The 17,096-nt window shown below is 42.2% G+C and overlaps 1 long non-coding RNA gene across 4 annotated transcripts in view; it reads right to left on the bottom strand.

Annotated features, from left to right (window-relative positions):
* Positions 1-1,149: 1,149 nt before the first annotated feature.
* The window catches only part of LOC121393262, a 74,232-nt gene continuing 58,285 nt past the window's right edge, over positions 1,150-17,096 (bottom strand). For all 4 annotated transcript variants that reach the window (XR_005960922.1, XR_005960921.1, XR_005960920.1 and 1 more), the window contains one exon: positions 1,150-1,668. This is a non-coding gene — a long non-coding RNA (uncharacterized LOC121393262). The remainder of the gene's footprint in view (positions 1,669-17,096) is intronic.

The following is a 17,096-nucleotide window of genomic DNA, read 5'->3' as shown; positions in this document are numbered from 1 at the left end:
TCAAGCGTTTGCGATAACTTGCAACGAGTCTTTTACAGCGCTCTGGAGGAATTTTGGCCCACTCATCTTTGCAGAATTGTTGTAATTCAGCTTTATTTGAGGGTTTTCTAGCATGAACCGCCTTTTTAAGGTCATGCCACAACATCTCAATAGGATTCAGGTCAGGACTTTGACTAGGCCACTCCAAAGTCTTCATTTTGTTTTTCTTCAGCCATTCAGAGGTGGATTTGCTGGTGTGTTTTGGGTCATTGTCCTGCTGCAGCACCCAAGATCGCTTCAGCTTGAGTTGACGAACAGATGGCCGGACATTCTCCTTCAGGATTTTTTGGTAGACAGTAGAATTCATGGTTCCATCTATCACAGCAAGTCTTCCAGGTCCTGAAGCAGCAAAACAACCCCAGACCATCACACTACCACCACCATATTTTACTGTTGGTATGATGTTCTTTTTCTGAAATTCTGTGTTACTTTTACGCCAGATGTAACGGGACGCGCACTTTCCAAAATGTTCAACTTTTGTCTCCACAAGGTATTTTCCCAAAAGTCTTGGCAATCATTAAGATGTTTTTTAGCAAAATTGAGACGAGCCTTAATGTTCTTTTTGCTTAAAAGTGGTTTGCGCCTTGGAAATCTGCCATGCAGGCCGTTTTTGCCCAGTCTCTTTCTTATGGTGGAGTCGTGAACACTGACCTTAATTGAGGCAAGTGAGGCCTGCAGTTCTTTAGATGTTGTCCTGGGGTCTTTTGTGGCCTCTCGGATGAGTTGTCTCTGCGCTCTTGGGGTAATTTTGGTCGGCCGGCCACTCCTGGGAAGGTTCACCACTGTTCCATGTTTTTGCCATTTGTGGATAATGGCTCTCACTGTGGTTCGCTGGAGTCCCAAAGCTTTAGAAATGGCTTTATAACCTTTGAAATTGAACTCAGGTGTGATAAACCACAGTTAAGTTATTTTTTAACAAGGGGGGCAATCACTTTTTCACACAGGCCCATGTAGATTTGGAGTTTTTTTTCTCCCTTAATAACGTAAACCTTCATTTAAAAACTGCATTTTGTGTTCAATTATGTTATCTTTGACTAATAGTTAACGGTTTTTGATGAGCAGAAACATTTAAGTGTGACAAACATGCAAAAGAATAAGAAATCAGGAAGGGGGCAAATAGTTTTTCACACCACTGTATATGTTGGCTACCATGTCTTTTTTTGTCTGATATCTGATTTACACAATATTAAATAGTGACTTACAGTATATATATATCGGGTCATCCAATTTGTTTGGCAGAGATGTGCAAATAAGACTGGCTGCTCCCCTTTGTTTGGCTTTATATAGTGCTGATAGGAATTCACGTATCCATGCCGCTTTAAGTACACTGGTATCTCCTAATTTCCAGAGGGTCTTTAAAAATAATATTCTATTGGGTTTTAGTTTCTTGAGATTTGTTAATATCTTTTTCTTTTGATTGGTGAGGTCAACCAACCTACATTCCAAACTATCTGTCTCATATGTTGTTTGAACATGTGTAGCGTGTTGGTTGTGATGTTACCTGTATTCATCTAACTGTTCTGTCATGAAGTCTTAGCTGTGCATTATTAGGTATGCCCTGGCTCCATCCACCCGGTAATGTTCTAGCCTCTTCGACCTTCCAAAACTTTTGTGGGCCAGGCTTGTGTACTAGAGACAGTAGAATTAAGAGAGAGAGATTGACATTATAACTTAAATAACAATCATCTAATTACATATTTACAATACCAATATTTGCTCCTGTTTTTCAGTATCTTAACATTTCAGGACAGCTCATTCCTGTTCTGTTGGGTAGGAATCCAGGGAAATATAAAATCAGGCCTCTCTAGCAGTCACATACACAAGCTATAGCAATAAGTGACTTGTGTATGACTAATTAGAACTAACTATTTACAGGCACAACCAAGGCATGCAAACTGGTTAGCATTTTAAGCCTCTTTTTTTCACTAATAATAAAAATCATAGAGAACAAACAGCCATTTTTATGTGAAATCTGGAAAACGTTATATAAAATCAGAGAAAATCTCTCACTGAAATGCATTATAAATTGGTGGGACAAAAAAACAAAGAACAATGTAAAATATCTAAAATATAAAATCAGGGTACTAAAAATTGAAGTTTCACTGTAGCCGTGTGGCTTTAAGGTACTCTTTCAAAGTCCTTTTGTTTCTTTCTTTATAAGTATTTATTTTTAATTTTCTGAAACTTGGGGGGTACAGAAGAGAAGGGGGGGTTCAGGTACAATTAGTGCTCAATAATTGACATGACATTCAACATTTGTTCAAGTTGCAATTCACACCAGTACATTAGAGGTGGGGTTGGTTTTATCTAGTGATGCCCTAGTATACCTTGGCGTTTGCTATGAGTTGGCCTCAGTCCACTCATCCCAGATTTTCCCATATTTGTTCGGGCACCCTCTAGCTAGGTATGTCAGTTGTATGAGTGGGAGATTTTTGTTTATTAAGGCTAACTAAAACCAGAGGGAAGGTGGCTTCGGGTCCATGCATTTCATAAGCAATGCTTTCCTGGCGTGGAACAGTAGAGATCGCCATAGGTCTCTCTTTGCATTTAGCGGGACAATCTCATCTATCACCCCCAGTACACAGACTTGTGGAGACATAATTTTGGGGAAGGTAGTTTTGTCCTGGATATGGGACATAACTCTATCCCAGTATTTACTGATTTGAGGGCAGTTCCACATCATATGAATATAACCAGCCGCCTGCTGTTGACACTTTGGGCAATATGCTTTATTTATCTCACCCATTTGGCTTAGGCGCAGTGGTGTGATGTGAATCCGATGTAATAGCTTAAACTGGATAAGCCTATCTCTATTAGCAATGAGGTACTGGTACGCTTTGTCTTTACTCTCCTTCCATTCTTCTGCTGTTAAAGTGGGGATATCTGCATGCCAAGCCTCATATGCTTTGGCAAATGGTGCGGGAATTGCGGAGAGTAATTTCCCATATAGGTGGGTAACCATTTTTGGTTTGGCGATTTAAGGGCCTCTAAAAAGGGTGATGTTACCATTTCCGCTCTGGTTGATATGAACTGTGCTATGAAGGCATGCCTAAATTGTTGGTACACTAGTTGGTTAATTTGGACTCCGGGATGAGACTGTAATAGTTGTTTTCTGGTGAGCAACTGCTCATCCAGCGCTGCATCGCCCAAAGTCCTGATCCTGGCCCTTAGCCACCTCATATATGTTAGGAGTTGTTGGAAATGGGGAAGGTGAGAGTTGCCCAAAATAGGTAAATCAATTTTGAGTAACGGGTTTTTAAGGCGAGTGATCCGCAGAACCACCGTCCAAACTTTGTGTGGGGTGGTAAGAATCGGTTGTCTCACTTGCAGGTCTGCTATTTTCCTATAACGTATACATTAAAGGGTTTCTGCTGAGCCTGCCAAAGTAGCCTGCAATTGGAAGTTAGGGTTGTTGGGGTCTGGCGTTAGTCATCAGCCCAAATAGTACAATTGAGAGGCTAAGACGTAGTATTGTAGGTCTGGGAAGCCCAGTCCACCTTCGTCAATTGGGGCCTTTAGTTTGGACTTGGCAAATCTCGGGGATTTATTACCCCATATGAACGAAGACTGCATTTGTTCAATATGTTGGAATACTGTTTTGGGGATGTACATAGGAGAATTGTGGAGGATACACAAAAATTTTAGCAGATAAATAATTTTTATCAAGTTGATACTACCCCATATTGTCAGGGGTAAAATCCCCCATTGTATGAGTTTGATTGACTACTTTCTGTGACCAGGGTAAGGTTTAATACTGTGTATTTAGTGCTATCCCTCGTGATTGTAACACCCAGATACTTGAAAGAGCTTACCCAGCTTAGAGGGGAAGGGGTAGCTATTGGGGTCTATGCCTTCATCTACTGGAAAGTTGTTGCTAGGATATTGCTGTAAAGCCGCCTTATATTTATATCTGTTGATCTCTCTGGCATAAAGGGGTATCACCAAACCATGGGGAGGGGCTGCAGTTGCTGTGTTTAGGGCCCAGTATACTGTTATAGCCTTGGTTGATGCCTCTGCCACTGTGTCATTAACTAGCCATAGTGGGCTTAATCTCCAGGGTTTGGTTTCCCTGGGTGAAAGTAGTCCTAGGTTGACAAGTAAAGGAGCATGATCAGAAATACCTCAGGGTAAATATTGTGCTGTTCGTACATGTTGTATTAAGTCACCTGTGGCTAGGGTCAGGTCTATTCTGGACATTGTGTTGTGCATAGCGGAGTAGCATGAGAACACTTTACTCTGGGTTTTTCCATCGCCATATGTCTGTTAGTTGCATGGCCTCTGCCCATTGTGACAGTTTCCTTTTGTTTATTTCTGCATAAACCCAAGTGCTCCCTTGATGTTTGGGGTTTGAGGAAGATGTGTGTTTAACCATTCAAATTAATGCTTAATTTTGCTGGGTATGTAAGCGAAAAGTGCATGCCGTTTTGAAATTAGTATCTGCAAATTGGTGTTAATTCTCTTTGGCTGAGAAGCCCTGAAAGACCTGTATCTTATGGTCTTGTACCTGGAGATCTCTTACTTTTCTACATGCCTGTAAGATCAATTCTGCCATAACTGGGTGACTTCTTTTCCTATTCTAGGATCACTCACTCCCCAGCCCGTGTGCCCTTTCAATGCTGTTGTCAGATAACTGATGTTATAAACTCAGAGAATTGCAGAGAATATTGAGGATAAACTTGGGAATGTCTGCCAGACGTATTGACACTGGTACCCCAATGAAACTTACTTCTCCAAGATCTATTATCTAGATTATCTATTTTTAATTTAATTTTAATTTAGTAATTAAGTCTATAGCTGATCTTGTTTTCTGTTGTGTTAATTTGGTAATCTACATTAATTATCCTCTAATCTCCAGTATTCAGTCCCTGAGTATTAGATTCAATTCTAAAAGGTGTTGTGATTACGTTTTGCTGTTGCACATCAAACTTAGCGTAGTAGATTATTAAAAGTCTAACATCTACTGTGCATTTTGAAGAGTATGATGAATGTAGTTTGAGTCTTGTGGAGGTGGTGAGTCTCCCATGGGGGGTTGGTGTGATTTCTGAGTGCTGTGTAGCCTCTTTAGCTTGTCCATATTTTTCCGATTTTTTGAATAAGGTCTTATCCAGATACAGCATGGAGGTGGGGCAAGAACCAACAGTGTTGGAGGTACAGTATAAGCAGAGTCTATAGTTAGGAGAAACAAGATGCCCCAGAATACATTATAAATGTCTCAACAAATACTAAATATGGTCCGGGTGCCCCAGCCCCCCAGCTTTAGGGAGTAGTACGTCAAAGGTATGAAGAAGAAGCAGGGCCAACCGGCACTCAGACGGATCCACAGGACCAGAGAAAATTAGGTAGTGCCCCACGTGAGTGCGAAATGCGTAGGGCGGATGGAGATGCAAATATACACTTTTTAACTTTGTCCAAATAAAATATATTTTTTAACTAATTTTCTCTGGTCCTGTGGATCCATCTGAGTGCGGTTGGCCCTGCTTCTTCTTCCAAAGCAGAGCCTAACCTGCAGGCACCTAATCCAAAATGCCACAGAAGAAAATACCTTAGCATTGTGTGCTTGATTCCACTTCATTACATCTCAAACACAATTACACCTTCCAAAAATTCTACTTCTACACAGCAACACCTTAGCATTCATTAATCCTTCTCTCCAACAGTATACATTTAAGTAGTTCATACACAACATTCATTCCATCATCCACATTGATTCTAATTACTCCTTTATAAAACCCACATGCTACAACTGGCCCTTCTGTTTATGAATATGATAGGATCCTTAGATTGTAAACTCCCCCCATGGGGAAAGGAGTGATGTGAATGATGTAAACTCTCCGTTGGGGCAGAAACTGGTTTAAATGACATCTAATTTGTGTAATGAAATGCATAAATTGTGATGATGCCATAGAAATAAAAAGAGGAAGCCAGAAGTTATACTATCTACTACTATTCCATCCAGCAGAGCCAGTTGGACTTAATATGGAGAGGAAGACATGGGAAAAATGAAAAAAGGTACATCTGAAAAAGGGAAGGTAGGATTTTTTAAATGATTAAATACCTTGTAAGCTAAAAATCCTCACAATCACAAGCCAGAAGCTAAGCTCTTCGCTACTGTCCCGTCTGATAGTGCACGCTCGACTGTAATGTGGGGAAGAAGGCATACCTCATTACGGAAGACAGACAGTAGTGCCTGTTCACTCGGAGCATGAAGGATGAGGGGTATCACTGCTCTATTGAGGGGTAAAGCCAGGCTTTATCAATCAGGGTGTCCCTCCCAACATGCAATGAGTTAAACACCTTAGCATTCTGTGCTTCTTTACTAGTATGCAATTCAGTAGTTCAAACACCAGATTCACTAAATCATGCACCTTGGTTCCAATCACTCCGTTATACAACCCACACGCTACAACTGACCCTTCTGTGTATGAATGTGATAGGATCTTTAGATTGTAAGCTCCCCCTGTGGGGCAGGGACTGACGTGAATGATGTATAATCTGTGCAATGCAATGAGTTGTTTTAATGATTATGTACCTTGTAAGGTAAAAACCCTTCCACACTCACAAGCCAGAAGCTAAGATCTTCGCTACTGTCCCGTCTGGTAGTGCACGCTCGACTGTAATGTGGGGAAGAAGGCATACCTCATTACGGAAGACAGACAGTAGTGCCTGTTCACTCGGAGCATGAAGGATGAGGGGTATCACTGCTCTATTGAGGGGTAAAGCCAGGCTTTATCAATCAGGGTGTCCCTCCCAACATGCAATGAGTTAAACACCTTAGCATTCTGTGCTTCTTCACCAGTATGCAATTCAGTAGTTCAAACACCAGTTTCACTAAATCATGCACCTTGGTTCCAATCACTCCGTTATGCAACCTAAACCTACAACTGACCCTTCTGTCTATGAATGTGATAGGATCCTTAGATTGTAAGCTCCCCCTGTGGGGCAGGGACTGATGTGAATGATGTAAACTCTCTGGAAACCACTGCATGAAGTGTGTGTGTGAGCGATATGATTGACAAATAACTGACCTTACTGTGAATGAACGTAATAGAATCCTTAGAGTGTAAGCTCTCCTAGTGGGGCAGGGACTGATGTGAATGATGTATAATCTGTAAAATGCACTGCATAAAATGTTACGGCGCTTAAATAGAAGAGGAAGAAATAAGAAGAGGAAGCCAGATGACATGGAACAAATGACGATGGCACATTTGAAGAACAGAAGGTAGGACTTTTTTAATGATTATGTACATTGTAAGGTAAAAACCCTTTCACACTCACAAGCCAGAAGCTAAGCTCTTCGCTACTGTCCCGTCTGGTAGTGCACGCTCGACTGTAATGTGGGGAAGAAGGCATACCTGATTACGGAAGACAGACAGTAGTGCCTGTTCACTCGGAGCATGAAGGATGAGGGGTATCACTGCTCTATTGAGGGGTAAAGCCAGGCTTTATCAATCAGGGTGTCCCTCCCAACATGCAATGAGTTAAACACCTTAGCATTCTGTGCTTCTTCACTAGTATGCAATTCAGTAGTTCAAACACCAGATTCACTAAATCATGCACCTTGGTTCCAATCACTCCGTTATGCAACCTAAACCTACAACTGACCCTACTGTCTATGAATGTGATACTATCCTTAGATTGTAAGCTCCTCCCGTGGGGCAGGGACTGATGTGAATGATGTATAATCTGTGCAATGCAATGAGTTGTTTTAACGATTGTTTTAACGAGCATGACGGATGAGGGGTATCACTGCTCTATTGAGGGGTAAAGCCAGGCTTTATCAATCAGGGTGTCCCTCCCAACATGCAATGAGTTAAACACCTTAGCATTCTGTGCTTCTTCACTAGTATAAAATTCAGTAGTTCAAACACCAGATTCACTAAATCATGCACCTTGGTTCCAATCACTCCGTTATGCAACCTAAACCTACAACTGACCCTTCTGTCTATGAATGTGATACTATCCTTAGATTGTAAGCTCCTCCCGTGGGGCAGGGACTGATGTGAATGATGTATAATCTGTGCAATGCAATGAGTTGTTTTAATGATTATGTACCTTGTAAGGTAAAAACCCTTCCACACTCACAAGCCAGAAACTAAGCTCTTCGCTACTGTCCCGTCTGATAGCGCACGCTCGACTGTAATGTGGGGAAGAAGGCATACCTCATTACGGAAGACAGACAGTAGTGCCTGTTCACTCGGAGCATGAAGGATGAGGGGTATCACTGCTCTATTGAGGGGTAAAGCCAGGCTTTATCAATCAGGGTGTCCCTCCCAACATGCAATGAGTTAAACACCTTAGCATTCTGTGCTTCTTCACTAGTATGCAATTCAGTAGTTCAAACACCAGATTCACTAAATCATGCACCTTGGTTCCAATCACTCCGTTATACAACCCACACACTACAACTGACCCTTCTGTGTATGAATGTGATAGGATCTTTAGATTGTAAGCTCCCCCCGTGGGGCAGGGACTGATGTGAATGATGTATAATCTGTAAAATGCACTGCATAAAATGTGACGGAGCTATAGAAATAAGAAGAGGAAGCCAGATGACATGGAAGAAATGACGATGGCACATTTGAAGAACAGAAGGTAGGACTTTTTTAATGATTATATATCTTGTAAGGTAAAAACCCTTTCACACTCACAAGCCAGAAGCTAAGCTCTTCGCTACTGTCCCGTCTGGTAGTGCACGCTCGACTGTAATGTGGGGAAGAAGCATACCTCATTACGGAAGACAGACCAAGTAGTGCTGTTCACTCGGAGCATGAAGGATGAGGGGTATCACTGCTTCTATTGAGGGGTAAAGCCAGGCTTTATCAATCAGGGTGTCCCTCCCAACATGTAATGAGTTAAACACCTTAGGCATTCTGTGCTTCTTCACTAGTATGCAATTCAGTAGTTCAAACACCAGATTCACTAAATCATGCACCTTGGTTCCAATCACTCCGTTATGCAACCTAAACCTACAACTGACCCTACTGTCTATGAATGTGATACTATCCTTAGATTGTAAGCTCCTCCCGTGGGGCAGGGACTGATGTGAATGATGTATAATCTGTGCAATGCAATGAGTTGTTTTAACGATTGTTTTAACGAGCATGACGGATGAGGGGTATCACTGCTCTATTGAGGGGTAAAGCCAGGCTTTATCAATCAGGGTGTCCCTCCCAACATGCAATGAGTTAAACACCTTAGCATTCTGTGCTTCTTCACTAGTATGCAATTCAGTAGTTCAAACACCAGATTCACTAAATCATGCACCTTGGTTCCAATCACTCCGTTATGCAACCTAAACCTACAACCGACCCTTCTGTCTATGAATGTGATACTATCCTTAGATTGTAAGCTCCCCCCGTGGGGCAGGGACTGATGTGAATTGATGTATAATCTGTGCAATGCAATGAGTTGTTTTAATGATTATGTACCTTGTAAGGTAAAAACCCTTTCCACACTCACAAGCCAGAAACTAAGCTCTTCGCTACTGTCCCGTCTGATAGCCTCGCTCGACTGTAATGTGGGGAAGAAGGCATACCTCATTACGGAAGACAGACAGTAGTGCCTGTTCACTCGGAGCATGAAGGATGAGGGGTATCACTGCTCTATTGAGGGGTAAAGCCAGGCTTTATCAATCAGGGTGTCCCTCCCAACATGCAATGAGTTAAACACCTTAGCATTCTGTGCTTCTTCACTAGTATGCAATTCAGTAGTTCAAACACCAGATTCACTAAATCATGCACCTTGGTTCCAATCACTCCGTTATACAACCCACACACTACAACTGACCCTTCTGTGTATGAATGTGATAGGATCTTTAGATTGTAAGCTCCCCCCGTGGGGCAGGGACTGATGTGAATGATGTATAATCTGTAAAATGCACTGCATAAAATGTGACGGAGCTATAGAAATAAGAAGAGGAAGCCAGATGACATGGAAGAAATGACGATGGCACATTTGAAGAACAGAAGGTAGGACTTTTTTAATGATTATATATCTTGTAAGGTAAAAACCCTTTCACACTCACAAGCCAGAAGCTAAGCTCTTCGCTACTGTCCCGTCTGGTAGTGCACGCTCGACTGTAATGTGGGGAAGAAGGCATACCTCATTACGGAAGACAGACAGTAGTGCCTGTTCACTCGGAGCATGAAGGATGAGGGGTATCACTGCTCTATTGAGGGGTAAAGCCAGGCTTTATCAATCAGGGTGTCCCTCCCAACATGTAATGAGTTAAACACCTTAGCATTCTGTGCTTCTTCACTAGTATGCAATTCAGTAGTTCAAACACCAGATTCAATAAATCATGCACCTTGGTTCCAATCACTCCGTTATGCAACCTAAACCTACAACTGACCCTTCTGTCTATGAAAGTGATAGGATCCTTAGATTGTAAGCTCCCCCCGTGGGGCAGGGACTGATGTGAATGATGTAAACTCTCTGGAAACCACTGCATGAAGTGTGTGTGTGAGCGATATGATTGACAAATAACTGACCTTACTGTGAATGGACGTAATAGAATCCTTAGATTGTAAGCTCTCCTTGTGGGGCAGGGACTGATGTGAATGATGTATAATCTGTAAAATGCACTGCATAAAATGTGACGGAGCTATAGAAATAAGAAGAGGAAGCCAGATGACATGGAAGAAATGACGATGGCACATTTGAAGAACAGAAGGTAGGACTTTTTTAATGATTATATATCTTGTAAGGTAAAAACCCTTTCACACTCACAAGCAAGAAGCTAAGCTCTTCGCTACTGTCCCGTCTGGTAGTGCACGCTCGACTGTAATGTGGGGAAGAAGGCATACCTCATTACGGAAGACAGACAGTAGTGCCTGTTCACTCGGAGCATGAAGGATGAGGGGTATCACTGCTCTATTGAGGGGTAAAGCCAGGCTTTATCAATCAGGGTGTCCCTCCCAACATGCAATGAGTTAAACACCTTAGCATTCTGTGCTTCTTCACTAGTATGCAATTCAGTAGTTCAAACACCAGATTCACTAAATCATGCACCTTGGTTCCAATCACTCCGTTATGCAACCTAAACCTACAACCGACCCTTCTGTCTATGAATGTGATACTATCCTTAGATTGTAAGCTCCCCCCGTGGGGCAGGGACTGATGTGAATGATGTATAATCTGTGCAATGCAATGAGTTGTTTTAATGATTATGTACCTTGTAAGGTAAAAACTCTTCCACACTCACAAGCCAGAAGCTAAGCTCTTCGCTACTGGGTCCCGTCTGATAGCGCACCGCCTCGACTGTAATGTGGGGAAGAAGGCATACCTCATTACGGAAGACAGACAGTAGTGCCTGTTCACTCGGAGCATGAAGGATGAGGGGTATCACTGCTCTATTGAGGGGTAAAGCCAGGCTTTATCAATCAGGGTGTCCCTCCCAACATGTAATGAGTTAAACACCTTAGCATTCTGTGCTTCTTCACTAGTATGCAATTCAGTAGTTCAAACACCAGATTAACTAAATTATGCACTTGGTTCAATCACTCGTTATGCAACTAAACCTACAACTGACCCTTCTGTCTATGAATGTGATAGGATCCTTAGATTGAAAGCTCCCGCCGTGGGGCAGGGACTGATGTGAATTGAGTGTATAATCTGTGCAATGCAATGAGTTGTTTTAATGATTATGTACCTTGTAAGGTAAAAACCCTTTCACATTCACATGCCAGAAGCTAAGCTCTTCGCTGCTGTCCCAGTCTGATAGCACTAGCGTCGACTGTAGTGTGGGGGAATGGCTTACCCCTTTATGGAGGACAGACAGTAGTGCCTTTTAACTCTTTAAATGCCTAAGAACGTAGCTCCTAAGAAAGCCTGCACTATTGAAGGGTAATAAATTGTGTGTACTGATAAGATTTATTGTAAAATTATGTTCCCTTTTGTGCAAAATTGATATACTACATATATGGTTTATTGGTTCAGGGCAATAATAAGAGTTTTATGCAGTGTTAGTTTGGGGTTTTTGCGCTGCACTTGGGAGGTGTAGGCAATTGAAGGTGTTAGGTGAAGGACAGGGCGCCAAAAAATTTGTGGTGTGTGGATGACTCCATGAGATACTTTTCATCTTGCCTGTGGATGATTTCATCTCTCTGATGCCACAAATATTTTTTTTTAGTGACACCTCAAAAGCTTCCCTTTCAGTGCAGTTACTAAGGTTGTATTTCTGGGCAACATTTTCAAGATTTACTAATATGTTAGGTCTCCCTAGAATCTTGGTTATTTAGGACTTTAGGGCCTTTTTCTAATGATTATATATCTTGTAAGGTTAAAAACCCTTTCACACTCACAAGCCAGAAGCTAAGCTCTTCGCTACTGTCCCGTCTGGTAGTGCACGCTCGACTGTAACGTGGGGAAGAAGGCATACCTCCATTACGGAAGACAGACAGTAGTGGCCTGTTCACTCGGAGCATGAAGGATGAGGGTATCACTGCTCTATTGAGGGGTAAAGCCAGGCTTTATCAATCAGGGTGTCCCTCCAACATGCAATGAGTTAAACCCCTTAGCATTCTGTGCTTCTTCACCAGGTATGCAATTCAGTAGTTCAAACACCAGTTCACTAAATCATGCACCTTGGGTTCCAATCACTCCGTTATGCAACCTAAAACCTACAACTGACCCTTCTGTCTATGAATGTGATAGGATCCTTAGATTGTAAGCTCCCCCGTGGGGCAGGGACTGATGTGAATGATGTAAACTCTCTGGAAACCACTGCATGAAGTGTGTGTGTGAGCGATATGATTGACAAATAACTGACCTTACTGTGAATGAACGTAATAGAATCCTTAGATTGTAAGCTCTCCTAGTGGGGCAGGGACTGATGTGAATGATGTATAATCTGTAAAATGCACTGCATAAAATGTTACGGCGCTATAGAAATAAGAAGAGGAAGAAATAAGAAGAGGAAGAAATAAGAAGGGAAGCCCGATGACATGGAACAAATGACGATGGCACATTTGAAAACAGAAGGTAGGACTTTTTTAATGATTATATATCTTGTAAGGTAAAACCCTTTCACACTCACAAGCCAGAAGCTAAGCTCTTCGCTACTGTCCCGTCTGGTAGTGCACGCTCGACTGTAATGTGGGGAAGAAGGCATACCTCATTACGGAAGACAGACAGTAGTGCCTGTTCACTCGGAGCATGAAGGATGAGGGGTATCACTGCTCTATTGAGGGGTAAAGCCAGGCTTTATCAATCAGGGTGTCCCTCCCAACATGCAATGAGTTAAACACCTTAGCATTCTGTGCTTCTTCACTAGTATGCAATTCAGTAGTTCAAACACCAGATTCACTAAATCATGCACCTTGGTTCCAATCACTCCGTTATGCAACCTAAACCTACAACTGACCCTTCTGTCTATGAATGTGATAGGATCCTTAGATTGTAAGCTCCCCCCGTGGGGCAGGGACTGATGTGAATGATGTAAACTCTCTGGAAACCACTGCATGAAGTGTGTTGTGTGAGCGATGATGATTGAGCAATAACTGCACCTTACTGTGACATGAATCGTAATAGAAATTTCACTTAGATTGTAAGCTCTCCTCCAGTGGGGCAGGGAACTGATGTGAATGATGTATAATCATGTAAAATGGCACTGAACAATAACAAATAAGCTAAATACGCAGCAATTAAAAACCAACAAACCAAACAATACATAAACCCAGCAAAACCAAAAACACACAAACAAAACAAACAAACACAACACCAACAATTATAGAAACTAAGACGAAGAGGCAAGAAATAAAGGAAGATGGAATGAAATAAGAAGAGGAAGCCCATATGACATGGAACAAATGGACGATGGCACATGGAAAATCCACGAAGGGTAGGACTTTTTTAAATGATTATATATCTTTGTATAGTAAAAACCCTATTCCACAACTCACAAGCCAGAATGCTAAAGCTCACGCTACATGGATCACCGATCTGGTAGTGCACGCTCGACTGTACATGTGGGAAGGAAGGCAATACCTCATTACGGAAGACAGAAGTATGTGCCTGCTTCCACATCGGATGCATGAAGGATATGTAGGGATAATCACTGCCTAGAGGGGAAAATAGCCAGGCGTTATCAACAGGGTGTCACTACCCAACAATCGCAATGAGTACAGACACCTATAGCAGTTCTGATGCTATACATATCAACTATGTATGGCAATTCAGTAGTTCAAACACCAGATTCAATCTAAATCATGCACCCTGTTCCAATCACTCCGACTCAGACCTTAAACCACAACTATGACCCTCTGTTCTATGAAAGATAGAATATTAGACCTTATAAGAAGTAAGCTCCCCCGACATTGGAGTGCTACTCCGCTCCTCTGTCTCGCGTGCCGCGCGTAAGTGTAACTATAATATTCGCACTACACTCCTGTGTAGTGAGCGATAATGATGTGACAAATAACCTGACCCTTACTGTTGAATGACGTAATTAGAAACCTTAGTGTAAGCTCTACCTTGTGAGGCAGGGACTGATGGAATGAGTATAATTCAGATAATGCACCTGCATAAAATGCTGAACGCGAGCTATAGAAACTAAGAAGAGGAAGCGCCAAGGTGGACATGAAGGACAATTGACGATGGCACATGGAAGAAACAGAAGTAGGACTTTTATGAAATAATTATTCTGTAAATGGTAAAAACCCTTTCACACTCACAAGCAAGAAGCTAAGCCCGCTACTGTCCACAGTTCTGGTATAGTGCACGCCGACGGTAATGGGCGAAAGATATGCATACCCAATACGGAAGACAGGACAGATAGTGCCTGTTCACTCGGGCAGCATCGAAGCGATGAGGAGTATCACTGCTCTTATCTTGAGTGGTAGAAAGCCAGGCTTATAATCAATCAGGGTGTCCCTCCCAACATGCAATGAGTAAACACCTAGCTATCGTGCTTCTTCACTATAGTATGCAACAGAGTCAAACACAACATAATCACTATTAATCATGCACCTTGGTTCCAACTCATCTACCGTATGCAACCTAAACCTTTACAACCGACCCTTCTGTTCTGATGAATGTGATGTTTACTATCCTTAGCATTGTAAGCCTCCCCCCCGTGACGGGCACGGGACTGCATCGTGAATGATGTATAATCTGTGCAATGCAATTGATAAGTTTGTTTTTTAACGTGTATTATGTAACCTCTGTAAGTAAAAAAATCTCATTCCACACACTCAGCAAGCCCAGAGCTAATCGCATACATAATACGCTTACGTCCCGTGATCTGATAGCGCACCTCTGACTGTAATGTGGGAAGAGAGATTAACCTTCATACGGAAGGACAGACAGTAGTGCCTGTTTCACTCGGAGCTATGATAGGCATGAGGGGATCCACTGCTCTATTGATGGGGTACAAGCCACTGGCTTTATCAATCAGTGGTGTCCTCCCCAAAACATGACATAATGAGTCTAAACACCGTGCTTAAAAAGCATTCTGTGCCTTCTATCACTAGTATGCCAATTCAGTAGTTCAAACACCAGGATTCACTAATCATGCACCTTAAGCCGTTCCAATTCACTCGTTATGCAAACCGTAAACCCTACAACTGAACCCTGATTCTGTCTAATGGAATGTGACTAGGATCCTTTAGATTGAAAAGCTCCCGCCGCTGGGGCCAGGGGATCTGATGTGAATTGGATGTATAATTCTGCTGCATATGCACATGAGTTGTTTATAATGATTAATAGTACCTTGTAAAGGGTAAAAACCCTTTCACAACTTCACATGCCAGAAAGCTGAAGACTACACTTCCGCTGCTAAGCTCCACATCCATGAGATAGCCCACGCATTAGCAAATCGACATGTCACGTGATGGGGAAATGGCTTTACCCCTTTATGGCAGCGACAACAGCTAGTTGCCTTTTAACTCCTTTAATATGTCCTTAATGAACGTTAGCTCCTAAGGGAAAGCTGAGTGCGAGCTGATTGATTCAAACGGGTAATTAAATGGTAGCACTGATAAGATTTTATTGATAAAAATATATGTTCCCTGGGCAAGAAAATTGATATACTACCATATAATGGTTTTATTGCGCTTCAGGGCAATAATTAAGAGTTTATGCACCGTGTTTAGTTTTGAGGGTTTTTGCAGCTGCAACTGGGAGGTGAGCAATTGAGGTTGTACTAGAGTGCAAAAGGATCAGGTGCGGCGCCGCAATAATAATTTGTTGGTGTTCTGTGATGACATTAACCGATGACTGAAATACTTCACTGCCTGTGGATGATTTCACTCTCTCTGATGTACCACAGTAATATTTAGTTTTTGAGAGACACCTCCATAAATAAGCTTCCCCTTTGTGCAGTGCAGCTACCTAAGGTTGTATTTCTGCGGCAACATTTTCAAGATAGCTAAGTAATGTAGGTCTCCTAGAATCTTGAGTAATTAGGACTAGGCCTTTTCTTAATGGATTGATATTATAAATTCTCTGTAAGGCCTTCAAAAACCCTATATCACACATCACAAGCCAGACAGCTAAGCCTCTTCGCTACATGTCCCGTTCTGGTAGTTGCACGCTTGCATCGACTCTCGCTCTATATTCTACAACCTAAAGGCGAGTAGCAATAAGAAGAAGACAGACAGAGTAACCGATGCCTGTTCATTCTTCGGAGCATCGAAGGATGCAGGCCGTATCACTGCTCTATTGACGGGTAAAGCCACATGGTCCTGCTCTTTATCAATCAGTGGTGTCGTCCTCCCCAACATGCAAATGAGTTTTAAACCACCATATAGCACTTCTGGTGCTGTCTTCTACCGTATTGCCAATATTCAGTAGTTTCAAACACCAGTTCACCTTAAATCATTGCACCTATGGTTCCAATCTACAACACACTCCGATTCATGCAACCTTAAACCTACAACTGACCCTTTCTGCTCTATGAATGTGACTAGGAATCCTCTAGATTGTAAAGCTCCCCCGCTGGGGGCAGGACTGTATGGTGATATGCAATGTAAACTCTCTATGGAAACCACTGCATGAAGTGTGTAATCACCTTAAGTGTAGATGCGATATGAAGACAATAAATCTGACATACATACATC

Source organism: Xenopus laevis, chromosome 4S, assembly GCF_017654675.1.
Source record: "Xenopus laevis strain J_2021 chromosome 4S, Xenopus_laevis_v10.1, whole genome shotgun sequence".
NCBI lineage: Eukaryota > Metazoa > Chordata > Amphibia > Anura > Pipidae > Xenopus > Xenopus laevis.
The sequence above is the reverse complement of the archived record's forward strand: the minus strand, read 5'-3'. Positions and strand labels throughout refer to the sequence as shown.